This window comes from Monodelphis domestica, chromosome 3, assembly GCF_027887165.1.
Source record: "Monodelphis domestica isolate mMonDom1 chromosome 3, mMonDom1.pri, whole genome shotgun sequence".
NCBI classification, from domain to species: Eukaryota; Metazoa; Chordata; class Mammalia; order Didelphimorphia; family Didelphidae; genus Monodelphis; species Monodelphis domestica.
This window is the reverse complement of record NC_077229.1, coordinates 465,124,295-465,140,645: the sequence shown is the minus strand read 5'-3', so window position 1 is coordinate 465,140,645 and position 16,351 is coordinate 465,124,295.

The window sequence follows — 16,351 nt, the reverse complement described above, 5'->3', positions numbered from 1 at the left end:
GAAACATTTAAATAGCAAAGTAAATAAAAAAGAAAGATCAAGTAGTAGAATAATTTCCTGAAACATTTCTACTCACTTCCTTGAAGCACATTAAATGGTACAATATACTCTAGGTGCCATGGGGGGGGGGGAGTGGTAAAAGAAATATAATGTGTCATTCCTGCCTTACGAATTTTTGATTCTGTCGTGGTCAGGCAATTAGTCAGGATTACCATGCAGAGTAAGGAACAGATAGGATCAGACAAACTAGGGTTGGCATAGATAGATGTGCATGACTCTGTTCTTTATTTTATTTTATTTTTGGTCAAATTGGAACATTATTCCTTGGTTACAAGAATCATATTCTATCCCTCCCTTCCCGCCCCCCACCCTTCCCATAGCCGACATGCAATTCCACTGGGTATTGCATGTGTCCTTGATCAGAACCTATTTCCATGTTGTTGGTGTTTGCACTAGGATGTTCATTTAGAGTCTACATCCCCAATCATATCCCCTTGACCCATGTAAACAAGCAGTTGTTTTTCTTCTGTTTCTACTTCCACAGTTTTTCCTCTGAATGTGGATAGTGTTCATTCTCATAAATCCCTCTGGGTTGTTCAGGGACATTGCATTGCCACTAATGGAGAAGTCCATTACATTCGATTGTACCACAGTGTATCAGTCTCTGTGTACAATGTTCTCCTGGCTCTGCTCCTTTCACTCTGCATCAGTTCCTGGAGGCTGTTCCAGTTCACATGGAATTCCTCCACTTTATTATTCCTTTGAGTATCCCATCACCAACATATACCACAATTTGTTTAGCCATTCCCCAATGGAAGGGCATCCCCTCATTTTCCAATTTTTTACCACCAGAAAGGATGCAACTATAAATATTCTTGTACAAATCTTTTTCCTTATTATCTCTTTGGGGTATAAGCCCAGCAGTGCTATGGCTGGATTAAAGAGGAGACAGTCATTCAGTGCCCTTTGGGCATAGTTCCAAATTGCCTGCCAGAATGATTGGATCAATTTACAAATCCAAAAGTAATGCATTAATGTCCTGACTTTGCCACATCCCCTCCAGCTTTCATTACTTTCCATTACTGTCATGTTAGCCAGGCTGCTAGGTGTGAGGTGATACCTCAGAGTTGTTTTGATTTGAATCTCTCTGATTATAAGAGATGTCGAGCACTTTTTCATGTTCTTATTAATAGTTTTGACTTCTTTAACTGAAAATTGCCGATCCATGTCCCTTGCCCATTTATCAATTGGAGAATGGCTTGATTTTTTGTACAATTGATTTAGCTCTTTATAAATTTGAGTAATTAGACATTTGTTAGAGGTTTTTGTTATGAAGATTGTTTCCCAATTTGTTGTTTCCCATTTAATTCTGGTTGCATTGTTTTTGTTTGTACAAAACCTTTTTAATTTGATGTAATCAAATTATTTACATTTTGTGATTTTTCTAGCTCTTGCATCATTTAAAAATCTTTCTTTTCCAAAAGATCTGACATGTATATTATTCTGTGTTCACCTAATTTACTTATAGTGTTTTTCTTTATATTCAGGTCATTCACCCATTCTGAGTTTATCTTAGTGTAGGGTGTGAGATATTGATCCAAACTTAATCTCTCCCATAATGTCTTCCAATTTTCGCAGAAGTTTTTTTTTTTTAATCAAATAGTAGATTTTGGTACCCAAAGCTTGGATCTTTGGGCTTATCATAAGCTGCCTTGATGAGGTCACTTACCCCAAGTCTATTCTACTCATTCTACTTTCTGTCTCTTAGCCAGTAACAAATTGTTTTGATAACCACTGCTTTATAATACAGTTTGATATTTGCCCACCTTCCTTCTCATTTTTTTCATGATTTCCCTGGATATCCTTGAAGTTTTGTTCTTCCAAATGAACTTTGTTGTGGTTTTTTCTAATTCAGTAAAAAAGTATTTTGTTAGTTCGATGGGTATGGCACTAAATAAATAAATAAGTTTGGGTAGGATTGCCATTTTTATTATGTTATGTTCTACCCATGAGCAGTTAATGTTTTTCCAATTATTTAGATCTAGTTTTAATTGTGTGGTGTAAACCTTAAAATTTCCCAGATCCTACTTTATAAGATTGGATTAAGACCATTCCCCATTTGGGCAGTGAACTCTACTTAAAGCAGGAATGTGAGAATTCTACTTTACCTACTTGGGTCTGCCCTAGGGGAAGATAAAGTTGTAAACTCTTTTCTGAACAATGAAAAGTACTTAAACCCATACTTTTCTTAAGCTAAGTACCTAAAAAGGTCAAGCAACTTGTGAATTTACAAGGAACAAAGAACTGGGAAACTTACTCAGAGCTTTCCTGGTGTGAATTACTCAAAAATCCACACCTTCTTAGGTGTGGACTAAGAATGAGCGGTCCTTTAGAAACATCTACAGTGATTGGTAGATATAAGGACTTAGGGGAGGTGACAGAGGAGATTTTGCCCTTAAAAATAAGAGCTCAGGGAAGAGTGGAGCAGTCATTCTGAAACATTCAGATTGGAGAGACTCATTTCTGAGGAGACTGATTCTGAAACATTCAGATGGAGGAGGGAGCTGGTGAAAGCAGCTGAGATGCTGCTGGCCTGGTGTCATTAGAAATCCTTACTTAGACAGATCTTGTGCTGAGTGTTAAAAAACTGACTGATTCCTCTCTTAAGGCTCAGGTCTAGGCCATATTGGCTTGAGGCCCTTCATACTTATTCCTTTCTTACTCTCTCTCTCTTTCTTTGATTACTCATTGTATTGTCAATTAAAATCTCTATAAAACCCAATTGACTTGGGTATTTGAATAATTGGGAATATTTCCCTGGCGACCACCTTATATTTGATTTAAAAACCAAGACACTGTAGTGAAACATATTTCTGCGGTCAAATTTACTCACTCTCTCTTATATCTATCACAATTTATATCTTCCACCATTTTAACTCACTACAGTTTAAGACCTCAATCATTTTAAATCTCACAGTGGAAAGTGTTTTGTAGTTGTGTTCATATAGTTCCTGTGTTTGTCTCTGCAGATAGATTCCTAAGTATTTTATATTGTCTAGGGTGATTTTAAATGGAAATTCTCATTCTAATTCTTTTTTTTCCCTTTTAAACATTATTTTTTTTTGGTCATTTTCAAACATTATTCATTAGAAAAAAAGATCATTTTCTCCCCCACCCGCACCCCTCCCAATGGCAATGCGTGCTTCCTCTGGGTATCACATGTGTTCTCTGTCCAAAATCTTTTCCATGTTGTTGGTATTTTCATTAAGGTGTTCATTCAGAGTCTTTCCTCAATCATATCCCCTCCACCCCTTTAGTCAAGCTGTTGCCTTTCCTTGGTGTTTTTACTCCCACCATTTGTCCTCTGCTTAAAGGTAGTGTTTTATTCTCCTTGATCCCTGCGGATTGTTCAGGGACATTGCATTGCCCCTAATGGAGAAGTCCATTACGCTCCATTGTACCACAGTATATCAGTCTCTGTGTACAATGTTCTCCTGGCTCTGCTCCTTTCACTCTGCATCACTTCCTGGAGGTTGTTCCAGTCTCCATGGAATTCCTCCACTTTATTATTCCTTTTAGCACAATAGTATTCCATCACCAACATATACCACAATTTATTCAGCCATTCCCCAATTGAAGGGCATCCCCTCATTTTCCAATTTTGGCCACCACAAAGAGCCCAGCTATGAATATTCTTGTACAAGTCTTTTTCCTTATTATCTCTTTGGGGTAGAAACCCAGCAGTGCTATGGCTGGATCAAAGGGCAGACAGTCTTTTATTGCCCTTTGGGCATAGGTCTAAACTGCCTTCCAGAATGGTTGGATCAATTCACAACTCCACCAGCAATGAATTAATGTCCCAACTTTGCCACATCCCCTCCAACATTCATTACTTTCCTTTGCTGTCATGTTAGCCAATCTGCTAGGTGTGAGGTGATACCTCAAAGTTGTTTTGATTTGCATCTCTCTGATTCTATGACAAGTAGAACACTTTTTTAATGTGCTTATTAATAGTTTTGATTTCTTTGGCTGAGAACTGCCTGTTCATGTCCCTTGCCCATTTATCAATTGGAGAATGGCTTGATTTTTTGTACAATTGCTGTAGCTCTTTGTAAATTTGAGTAATTAAACTTTTGTCAGAGGTTTTTATGAAGATTTCTTCCCAATTTGTTGCTTTCCTTCTGATTTTAGTTATATTGGTTTTGTTTGTACAAAAGCTTTTTAATTTGATGTAGTCAAAATTATTTATTTTACATTTTGTGACTCTTTCTATGTCTTGCTTGGTTTTAAAGTCTTTCCCTTCCCAAAGATCTGACATGTATACTATTCTGCATTTACCTAATTTACTTATAGTTTCCTTCTTTATGTTCATGTCAGTCACCCATTTTGAATTTATCTTGGTGTAGGGTGTGAGGTGTTGATCTAATCATAATCTCTCCCACACTGTCTTCCAGGTTTCCCAGCAGTTTTTATCGAATAGTGGATTTTTGACCCAAAAGCTAGGATCTTTGGGTTTATCATATATTGTCTTGCTGAGGTCACTTGCCCCCAGTCTATTCCACTGATCCTCCTTTCTGTCTCTTAGCCAGTACCAAATTGTTTTAATGACTGCTGCTTTGTAATATAGTTTGAGATCTGGGACTGCAAGGCCCCCCTTTTTTTTCATTATTTCCCTGCATATCCTTGATCCTTCGTTATTCCAAATGAATATTGTTATGGTTTTTTCTAAATCAGTAAAGAAATATTTTGGGAGTTCTATGGGTATGGCACTAAACTGATAAATAAGTTTGGGTAGGATGGTCATTTTTATTATATTGGCTCGTCCTATCCATGAGCAGTTAATTTTTTTCCAATTGCTCAAGTTTTAGTTGTGTGGCGAGTGTTTTGTAGTTGTGTTCATATAGTTCCTGTGTTTGTCTCAGGAGATAGATTCCTAGGTATTTTATTTTGTCTAAGGTGATTTTGAATGGGATTTCTCTTTCTACTTTTTGCTGCTGAGCTGTGTTGGAGATGTATAGAAAGACTGATGACTTATGCAGGTTTATTTTGTATCCTGCAACTTTGCTAAAGTTGTTGATTATTTCAATTAGCTTTTTGGTTGAATCTCTAGGATTCTTTAAGTAGACCATTATGTCATCTGCAAAGAGCGATAGCTTAGTCTCCTCCTTGCCTATTTTAATGCCTTCAATTTCTTTTTCTTCTCTAATTGCTACTGCTAGTGTTTCTAGTACAATGTCAAATAGTAGAGATGATAATGGGCATCCTTGTTTCACTCCTGATCTTATTGGGAATGCATTTAGTTTATCCTCATTGCAGATGATATTGGCTGATGGTTTTAAATATATACTCTTTATTATTTTTAGGAATGATCCTCCTATTCCTATACTTTCTAGTGTTTTCAATAGGAATGGATGTTGTATTTTATCAAAGGCCTTTTCTGCGTCTATTGAAATAATCATGTGATTTTTGTTTGCTTGCTTGTTGACATAGTCGATTATGTGGATGGTTTTCCTAATATTGAACCAGCCCTGCATCCCTGGTATAAATCCTACTTGATCATGGTGGATGAGCCTTCTGATCACTTGCTGGAGTCTTTTTGCTAGTATCCTAATTAAGATTTTTGCATCTATTAGGGAGATTGGTCTATAATTTCCTTTCTCTGTTTTTGATCTGCCTGGTTTTGGAATCAGCACCATGTTTGTGTCATAAAAGGAGTTTGGTAGAATTTCCTCTTTGCTTATTATGTCAAATAGTTTGTATAGTATTGTGATTAACTGTTCTTTGAATGTTTGTTAGAATTCACTGGTGAATCCATCAGGCCCTGGGGATTTTTTCTTAGGGAGTTCTTTGATGGCCTGTTGGATTTCATTTTCTGATATGGGATTATTTAAGAATTCTATTTCTTTTTCTGTTAGTCTAGGCAGTTTGTATTTTTGTATATATTCATCCATATCGCCTAGATTGCTGTATTTATTGCCATATAATTGGGCAAAATAATTTTTAATGATTGCCTTGATTTCCTCTTCATTGGAGGTGATGTCCCGCTTTTCATTGTTGATGCTGTTAATTTGCTTTTCTTCTTTCCTTTTTTTAATTAGATTGACCAGTACTTTGTCTATTGTCTGTTTTTTCAAAGTACCAGCATCTTGTCTTATTTATTAAATCAATAGTTCTATCACTTTCTATTTTATTAATTTCTCCCTTAATTTTTAGGATTTCTAGTTTGGTTTTCTGCTGGGGTTTTTTAATTTGATCGCTTTTGAGTTTTTTTTATTTGTATTTCTAATTGATTGATTTCTGCTCTCCCTAGTTTGTTAATATATGCACTCAGGGATATGAATTTACCTCTGATTACCGCTTTGGCTGCACCCCAAAAGTGTTTGAAAGGATTTCTTGCCTTTGTCATTTTCCTTGATGAAATTATTAATTGTTTCTGTGATTTCTTCTCTAACTAAACAATTTTGGAGTGTCATATTGTTTAATTTCCAATTAATTTTTGATTTGGTTTTCCATGTACCATTACTGATCATTATTTTTATTGCCTTGTGATCTGAAAAGGCTGCATTTATTATTTCTGATTTTCTGCATTTGTATGCCATGTTTTTGTGACCTAGTGTATGGTCAATCTTTGTGAATGTGCCATGTGGTGCTGAGAAGAAGGTGTATTCCTTTTTGTCCCTATTTATTTTTCTCCATATGTCTATCAACTTTAATTTTTCTAGGATTTCATCCACTTCTTTTACCTCTTTCTTATTTATTTTTTTGATTTGATTTATCTAAATTTGATAATGGTTGGTTCAAATCTCCCACTAATATTGTTTTACTGTCTATTTCTTCCTTAAATTCTCCTAGTTTCTCCATTAGAAATTTGGGTGCTATATTATTTGGTGCATACATGTTGATTAGTGATATTTCCTCATTATCTAAAGTCCCTTTTAACAAAATATAATTACCTTCCCTATCCCTTTTAATCAGGTCTATTTTTGCTTTGGCTTTTTCAGATATCATGATTGCCACTCCTGCTTTCTTTCTGTCAGTTGAGTCCCAGAATGTCTTACTCCATCCTTTAATTCTGACCTTGTGGGTGTCTACCCGCCTCATGTGTGTTTCTTGAAGACAACATATGGTAGGGTTTTGGATTCTAGCCCATTCTGCTATTCGTCTGCGTTTTATGGGTGAGTTCATCCCATTCATGTTCAAAGTTATGATTGTGACTTGTGAATTCTCTGGCATTTTGATATCCTTCCCTAATTCTAACCTTTCTTCTTTAGCTCTAACCTTTTAGTCCAGTGATTTACTTTAAATCAGTCCCCTTTGTACCCTCCCTTAATATGTATCCCTTTCTAGCCCCTCCCTTTTTGTTCCCTCCTCTCCCCCCTTTCCTTCCCTCCCCTTTTGTTTTCCCTCCCCCCCCCCGTCCCCCTTGGTTTTCCCTTCTCCCTACCCTTGTTGGGTAAGATAGAATTCAAGATCCCAATGGATCTGGATGTTTTTCCCTCTCAGAGTTGATTTCCCTGAGAGTAAGGTTTAAGTAAAAACTCTCTTCCTCTACTTCTTATAGGAGTTTTCTTCCCCTCCCCTTCCCATGTGAATCTTTGTGTGAGAAAGATTATTCTATTTGATTTTTCTTTTCCCCCTATTTACACATTACATTTTCCATATATTAAAATATATAGATTGATATAAATGTAGTCTTTATAGAAGAGAGTTTGAATAAATGAAAAGATAACAATTTTCTCCTTTTCCCTTTCCATCATATTTACCTTCTCAGGTATTCCATGCTCTTTGTTTTTCAATATCAAACTTTCCACAGAGCTCTGGACTTTTCTTTGCAAAAAGTTGGAAATCTTCTATTTTGTTGAATGCCCATACTTTCCCTTGGAAGTATATAGTCAGTTTTGCTGGATAGCTGATTCTTGGTTGAAGACCCAGCTCTCTTGCCTTTCTGAAAATCATGTTCCATGCCTTACGATCATTCAGAGTAGAACTTGTAAGGTCTTGTGTGACCCTGATTGGCATTCCTTTATATCTAAATTGTCTTTTTCTGGCTTCTTGTAGGATTTTTTCTTTTGCTTGAAAGCTTTGGAATTTGTCAGTTACATTCCTGGGAGTTGTCTTTTGGGGATTGAGTGTAGAGGGTGTTCTGTGAGCTCTTTCAGTGGCTGTATTGCCCCCTTGTTCTAGAATCTCTGAGCAATTTTCTTTGATTATCTCTTGTATTAAGATGTCGAGTTTGCTGTTTATTTCTGGATTTTCTGGTAGTCCAATTATTCTTAAATTGTCTCTTCTCCCTCTATTTTCCAAATCTGTCAGCTTGTCAGTGAGATATTTTATGTTCTCTTCTAATTTCTTGATCTTTTGGCTTTGCTTTATTGATTCTTGCTCTTTTACCTGCTCGTTGTCTTCCAGTTGCCTAATTCTGACCTTTAAAGCCTGGTTTTCCTTTTCTGTTTGGTCAAACCAGTTTTGTAGTTGCGTGAAATTCTTTTGCATTAATTCCCACTTTTCCTGCCAGAAGCCTTCCATCTTTTTGATCATTTTCAATTCAAATTCTTCAAAAGTTTGTGGAGAGTTTCCATTTCCTTTGGAAGGTTTTGGAGCATTTGCTTGTGTTTCCTCTTCTATCTCCTCTGTATTTTGTATTTTTGCTCCATAAAATGTGTCCAAAGTTGCCCCTTCTTGTTTTTCCTGATGTTTTGAGGCTTTTTTGCTTCTGTGATGTTTGCCATCTCTTTCTGAGTGAGGGGGGCTGGCTCTTCTGTTATCTGTCTGGTGTTCAGTGGCTTTAGCCCCAGGCAAATGGCCTGTCTTCCCCAGGAAGCCCGGAATTGCTGGTGTTTCGGTGTTACTACCCTCCTCAGTTCCCTCCCGATGCTTCTCTGTTGCCTTACTTTTATGCTCTGTGCCTGGCTTGACACTCTCAGATGTATTTCAATGCCTTTGCTGGCAAGAGGAGCCTGCACTCTGAGGGGGAGGGGCCATGGCTTCCGGGAGCTCCAAGGGCTGGTGGTAGGATTACCCTCAGACTGGGTATGCCCTCAGGCAAGGACCTTCGGTGAGACTCAGATGGAAGGATCTGGTCAGGGGGCTACAGGTGCCTCCCATCTCTCTCTGTTTTCCTGGTGTCTGGGTGCCCCTGCAACTGGCTCAGGTTGTTTTCAGGGTGAGGCCTTCAGAATAGCCCGCTTCTGAGGCCCTTTTGCCTGCCCTGAGGTTCCTGCTGCTGCCTCGGATTCAGCACTCTGGGTTGAGGAGGATGGATCCTGGGACCTTCCTTTTGCCTACCCCTTAGATCCAAGTGATCTCGGGTTCTGACTTTTGGGGGACCGTACCTTTTGATCCAGGTCCAGGAGGAGTGTTCCCGGGGTCTATTCTGTTGTTTGTTTTGAGTTCCAGTGCCTTAGGAGCATTCAGTTGGAGATCGGTAAGGAAGGGTTTCTGGAGCTCTGAACTTTAGATTTCTCTAAGCTACCATATTGACCAGAAGTCTCCTTTCTAGTGTTTTTAATAGGAATGGGTGTTGTATTTTATCAAAGGCTTTTTCTGCGTCTATTGAGATAATCATGTGGTTCTTGCTGGTTTGCTTGTTGATGTGGTCAATTATGTGGATGGTTTTCCTAATATTGAACCAGCCCTGCATCCCTGGTATGAATCCTACTTGATCATGGTGGATGATCCTTCTGATCACTTGCTGGAGTCTTTTTGCTAGTATCCTACTTAAGATGTTTTGCATCTATATTCCTTAGGGAAATTGGTCTATAGTTTTCTTTCTCTGTTTTTGGCCTGCCTGGCTTCGGAAACAGTACCATGCTTGTGTCATAAAAGGAGTTTGGTAGAACTCCCTCTTTGCTTATTATATCAAATAGTTTTTATAGTTTTGAGTCTCTTTCTAATTCTTGCTGATGAGATGTGTTAGAGATATATAGAAATGCTGATGTCTTATGTGGGTTTATTTTGTATCCTGCAACTTTGATAAAGTTGTTGATTATTTCCACTAGCTTTTTGGTTGATTCTCTAGGATCATTTAAGTAGACCATCATATCATTTGCAAAGAGTGATAGCTTAGTCTCCTCATTGCCTATTTTAATAACTTAAATTTCTTTTTCTTTTCTAATTGCTACTACTAGTGTTTCTAGTACAATGTTAAATAATAGCAGTGATAATGGGCATCCTTATTCCACTCCTGATCTTATTGGGAAGGCTTCTAGTTTATCCCCATTGCAGATGGTATTTGCTGATGGTTTTAGATATAAGCTGTTTTATATATATATATATATATTTATATACATAAATATATATTATTTTATATTATATTATATATTTTTATATATATATATATATTTTTTTTTAGGAAAGGTCATTCTATTCCAGTGCTTTTTAGTGTTTTTAATAGGAATAGGTGTTGCATTTTTGTCAAAGGCTTTTTCTGCATCTATTGAGATGATTATGTGATTTTTGTCAGTTTGCTTGTTAATATGGTCAATTATGTGGATGGCTTTCCTAATATTGAATCATACTTGCATTCCTGGTATAAATCCCACCTGATCATAATGAATAACCGTTGTGATCACTTGCTGGAGTCTTTTTCTTATTTTTCTTATTTTATTTTATTTTATTTTATTTATTATTTTTTTTAAACATTATTTTATTTGGTCGTTTTCATACATTATTCACTGGAAACAAAGATCATTTTCTTTTCCTCCCATCCTCCCCTCCCCCCCCCCCCCCCCCCCCCGCCTTTCCCTCTCCCATAGCCGACGCATGATTCCACTGGTTATCACATGTGTTCTTGACTCGAACCCATTTCCCTGTTGTTGGAATTTGCATTAGAATGTTCATTTAGAGTCCCTCCTCAGTCTTATCCCCTCCAACCCTGTAGTCAAGCAGTTGCTTTTCAGTGGTGTTTTTACTCCCACAGTTTATCCTCTGCTTGTGGGTAGTATTTTTTTTAGATCCCTGCAGATTGTTCAGGGAAATTGCATTGATACTAATGGAGAGGTCCATCACCTTCGATTGTACCACAATGTATCAGTCTCTGTGTATAATGTTTTCCTGGTTCTGCTCCTTTCGCTCTGCATCACTTCCTGGAGGTTGTTCCAGTCTCCATGGAATTCCTCCACTTTATTATTCCTTTTAGCACAATAGTATTCCATCACCAACATATACCACAATTTGTTCAGCCATTCCCCAATTGAAGGGCATCCCCTCATTTTCCAATTTTTGGCCACCACAAAGAGCGCAGCTATGAATATTTTTGTACAAGTCTTTTTGTCCATTATCTCTTTGGGGTACAAGCCCAGCAGTGCTATGGCTGGATCAAAGGGTAGACATTCTTTTATCGCCCTTTGGGCATAGTTCCAAATTGTCCTCCAGAATGGTTGGATCAATTCACAACTCCACCAGCAATGAATTAATGTCCCCACTTTGCCGCATCCCCTCCAGCATTCATTACTTTCCATAGCTGTCATGTTAGCCAATCTGCTAGGTGTGAGGTGATACCTCAGAGTTGTTTTGATTTGCATCTCTCTGATTATAAGAGATGTAGAACACTTTTTCATGTGCTTATTAATAGTTTTGATTTCTTTGGCTGCGAACTGCCTGTTCATGTCCCTTGCCCATTTATCAATTGGAGAATGGCTTGATTTTTTTGTACAATTGATTTACCTCTTTGTAAATTTGAGTAATTAAACCTTTGTCAGAGGTTTTTATGAAGATTGTTTCCCAATTTGTTGCTACCCTTCTGATTTTGGTTACATTGGTTTTGTTTGTACAAAAACTTTTTAATTTGATGTAATCCAGATTATTTATTTTGCATTTTGTAACTCTTTCTAATTCTTGCTTGGTTTTGAAGTCTTTCCCTTCCCAAAGGTCTGACATGTATACTATTCTGTGTTCGCCTAATTTTCTTATAGTTTTCTTCTTTATGTTCAAGTCATTCACCCATTTTGAATTTATCTTGGTGTAGGGTGTGAGGTGTTGATCTAAGCCTAATCTTTCCCACACTGTCCTCCAATTTTCCCAGCAGTTTTTATGAAATAGTGGATTTTGGTCCCAAAAGCTGGGATCTTTGGGTTTATCATATACTGTCTTGCTGAGGTCACTTGCCCCCAGTCTATTCCACTGATCCTCCTTTCTGTCTCTTAGCCAGTACCAAATTGTTTTGATGACCGCTGCTTTGTAATATAGTCTGAGATTTGGGACTGCAAGTCCCCCTTCCTTTGTATTTTTTTCATTATTTCCCTGGATATCTTTGATCTTTTGTTCTTCCAAATGAACTTTATTATGGTTTTTTCTAAATCAGTAAAAAACATTTTTGGAAGTTCCATGGGTATGGCACTAAATAGATAGATGAGTTTGGGTAGGATGGTCATTTTTATTATATTGGCTCATCCTACCCAGGAGCAGTTAATGTTCTTCCAATTGTTCAAGTCTAGTTTTAGTTGTGTGGAAAGTGTTTTGTAGTTGTGTTCATATAGATCCTGTGTTTTTCTCGGGAGATAGATTCCTAGGTATTTTATTTTGTCTAAGGTGATTTTGAATGGGATTTCTCTTTCTAGTTCTTGCTGCTGAGCTGTGATGGAATTATATAGAAATGCTGATGACTTGTGTGGGTTTATTTTGTATCCTGCAACTTTGCTGAAGTTGTTGATTATTTCAATTAGCTTTTTGGTTGAATCTCTAGGATTCTTTAAGTAGACCATCATGTCATCTGCAAAGAGCGATAGCTTAGTCTCCTCCTTGCCTATTTTAATGCCTTCAATTTCTTTTTCTTCTCTAATTGCTACTGCTAGTGTTTCTAATACAATGTCAAATAATAGAGGTGATAATGGGCATCCTTGCTTCACTCCTGATCTTAATGGGAATGGATTTAGTTTATCCCCATTGCAGATGATATTAGCTGATGGTTTTAGATATATACTGTTTATTATTTTTAGGAATGACCCTTCTATTCCTATTCTTTCTAGTGTTTTTAGTAGGAATGGGTGTTGTATTTTATCAAAAGCTTTTTCTGCATCTATTGAGATAATCATGTGGTTCTTGTTGGTTTGCTTGTTGATGTTGTCAATTATGTGGATAGTTTTCCTAATGTTGAACCAGCCCGGCATCCCTGGTATAAATCCTACTTGATCATGGTGGATGACCCTTCTAATCACTTGCTGGAGTCTTTTTGCTAGTATCTTATTTAAGATTTTTTGCATCTATATTCATTAAGGAGATTGACCTATAGTTTTATTTCTCTGTTTTTGATCCATTTGGCTTTGGAATCAGTATCATATTTGTGTCATAAAAGGAATTTGGTAGAACTCTTTCTTTGCTTCTTCTGTCAAATAGTTTGTATAATATTGGGATTAGTTGTTCTTTGAATGTTTGATAGAATTCATTTGTGAATCCATCAGGACCTGGGGAGTTTTTTATTTTCTTTTTCTTTTTCTTTTTAATTCCTTTCTTAATGAACACAAAAATATTTCCATATGCAAAGTAGATCAGAAAAAGATTATCTATAAAAATTAAAATCTCTATTAGGTATAACCTGAAGAAATTATATACTCTCAGAGCAGATGTGTATATATACGTATATATAGAAAATAAATATAAGGTAAATTTTATTTTGGGTGGGAGATGAAGGGCACTAGTAGTTAGGCAGATAAGGAAAGACTTCATGGAAAAAGTGGGCTTTCTGTTTTGAAAGGAACTAGAAATTCTAATGGATGGCTAGGCCATGCAGTAGACAGAGGACCAGGCTGTAGTCAGGAAGGTCTGAGTACAAATACTGTTCTCAGATACTTTCTAGCTGTGTGACCTTGGGCAAGTCCCTTAACCTCTATTTTTTCAGTTTTTTAAAAATTTAAAATCAAAATTTATTTTTATTATTAATATTAATAAATATTAAATATAATTTAAAGACAGAAAGTAGGATTTCTAAAACAGAAAGTTACCTGATATGTATGCAGAGTATTCCAAAAGTCTTAGAATAGTTCAGATCACACTATGACTTTTAGTATACCCCCTTTATTTTTTTCTTTACCATCATGCAATTTCATTGGGTATTACATGTCATAAAAATAATAAATTTAGTAAATTAAGTACCGATTTGTAGGTTATCTGTTTCTGAGCTATAAATACTCACATTGAAAATTTACTAATCAACTTTCATGATCCCACTTCTACATTTCTTTTAATTAAATTTAATTTTTTTAGTCTTTCAAACACAAAAATTTTTTAAAAATCTTCATTTCATCACTCATTATCTTAGATATCCATTCTAGCTTTGAGTCATCTGTCAGTTTGCTAACTGTGCCTACTATATTTTCATCGCAATTGTTGTTAAAATGTGGACTTGGCTATCAGAAGCTTTTCAGGCAAGTTTCCCCCTGCCCATAATAGGTAGCAGAGGAATAAACCATATCAGTTCTTTTCTTAAACCCTGCTAACTCTCTGAAGGTGAAGAACTGAGCTCTGGGAGCTTGGCAGGGGGAGGGGGAGAGGAATGAAGTTAATAAAGGGAAATGATGGGGAGAATATGAGTAAAGGGGAAAGCATGGATGTGGTTGGGGGTAGGGGAGAAGGTTTCAGGGAAGAAGAGGAGTAATCAGTTTAGTTCAGAGTTTTAAACCATAAGAGATCTTCGGTAATAAAATCTTTGCTTGAATGAGTCAACATTTGCCAGGAATTAGCATTTGCCAGAGTGAGTGGGAAATGCTGGTTTAGGAAAGCATAGTGCTAAATTGCCAATTTGTTCCCTTGTGGGCTACTTAGTTTTACACAGTGGATGCTTCTATTTCCAGGAAAAATTGTAACTCTTAACTCTGACCAGTCATCCTACAAATTCAAGACCTGGGTAGGAAGGAAGACTAGGTGTGATTTGCTTGGATGATTCAGGGCAAAGCCATTAATTTTGCTGTTTAAAAAGTGCGGGAACAAAGTATTTCCTGTTGAGAGGGATTCGATAGTAGCAACACTGTCTGACAGGAGTCCAGTATACTCTCTGTATGAAGGAGAACATATACACAGTCATTTTGAGTACCTACATTTTTAGCATCTAAAATAAAACTTGAAAAATCTTCGTTTTTTTATTTGATATTTAATTGGTAGCTGATTTCATGTGTTATTTATTACAAAGCACTATCTATTCCTGAGCAATGCCTACCGCCAGTCAGTTTGACAATATGGATTTAATAAGCACCTAATGTGAGCCAGGCATAGTACTAAGTACTGGGCATACAAAGAAAGGCCATTCCCCTCTACTCCGAACTATAATTAGTCCATGCTCTCAAGGAGCCTAGAGTCTAATAGAGAAGAGAGCATGTAAGCAACCAGGTACAAAGAAGATACAGGATAAACTGGAGATGCATCAACAGAAGGAAACCACTAGCATTAGGGGTGATCAAGAAAGGCGAGTTGTAAGAGGTGGGATTTTAGCTCATATCTAAAGAAAAAAGGGAAGGCAAGAGATAGAAAGGAGGAAGGAGAGGATTTTAAACTTGGGATAAGAGTCACTGAAAATGCCAGTCAGGGATAGAATATCTGTCATATGTATGGAAACAGAAAGGAAACCAGCATCCTTGGACTGCAGAGTATGGTTGGGGTAGGAAAGATGTAAAGACAATAAGGGGGCAGGTTATGAAAGACTTTAAATTCCAAATAGGGGATTTTGTATTGGATCCTAGAGACAAGAGGGAGTCACTGGAATTTATTGAACAGATGTCAGCAGGGTCAGACTTTCACTTTGGGAAGATCAATTTGACAGCTGACTGAAGGCTAGGTAGAAAGATCTCATCACTAGGAACATTGATCAATCCAGCCCTGATCTAGTTCAGGATGAAATTATCTGAACTTTATTAAAGTTATGATCTTCATATTGCTCCATTTTAGAAATCCCCAGTTTATGGCTGTGGCATAGTATTAGGTGACAGGAGGATTGGTGGAGGAGAGAGAATGGATTCAAAAGTTTTGAAATCTGAATTCCTCTAGCCTCTTTTATGACCTAGCTAAAATTCAGCTTTGAAAAAAAGACAACTGAGAAAGGCAGGAAGTAGATCTGACCTTAACCTTTCTGTTCCATATGCTGTTTAGTTTGTTTCCACATTAACTGCCCATTTTTCAAAGGGCAATATTCCATATTTGGGATGGAGCAGGTGGAGGTTATTGTTTGCACTATTTTCCTCCAACTCATTGCTTATTCTTCCCTTTGACTGGGAATGGATGAGTCACTTCAAGTAAATCTTCTGCAACTTCACTTAAAACAACTTAAAAAAAATTCCTAAACTTTTTCATGTTGTTTAGTTGTCTTTCAGTCATGTTGGACTCTTTGTGACCTCATTTTAGGGTTTTCTTTGCAAAAAGATACTGG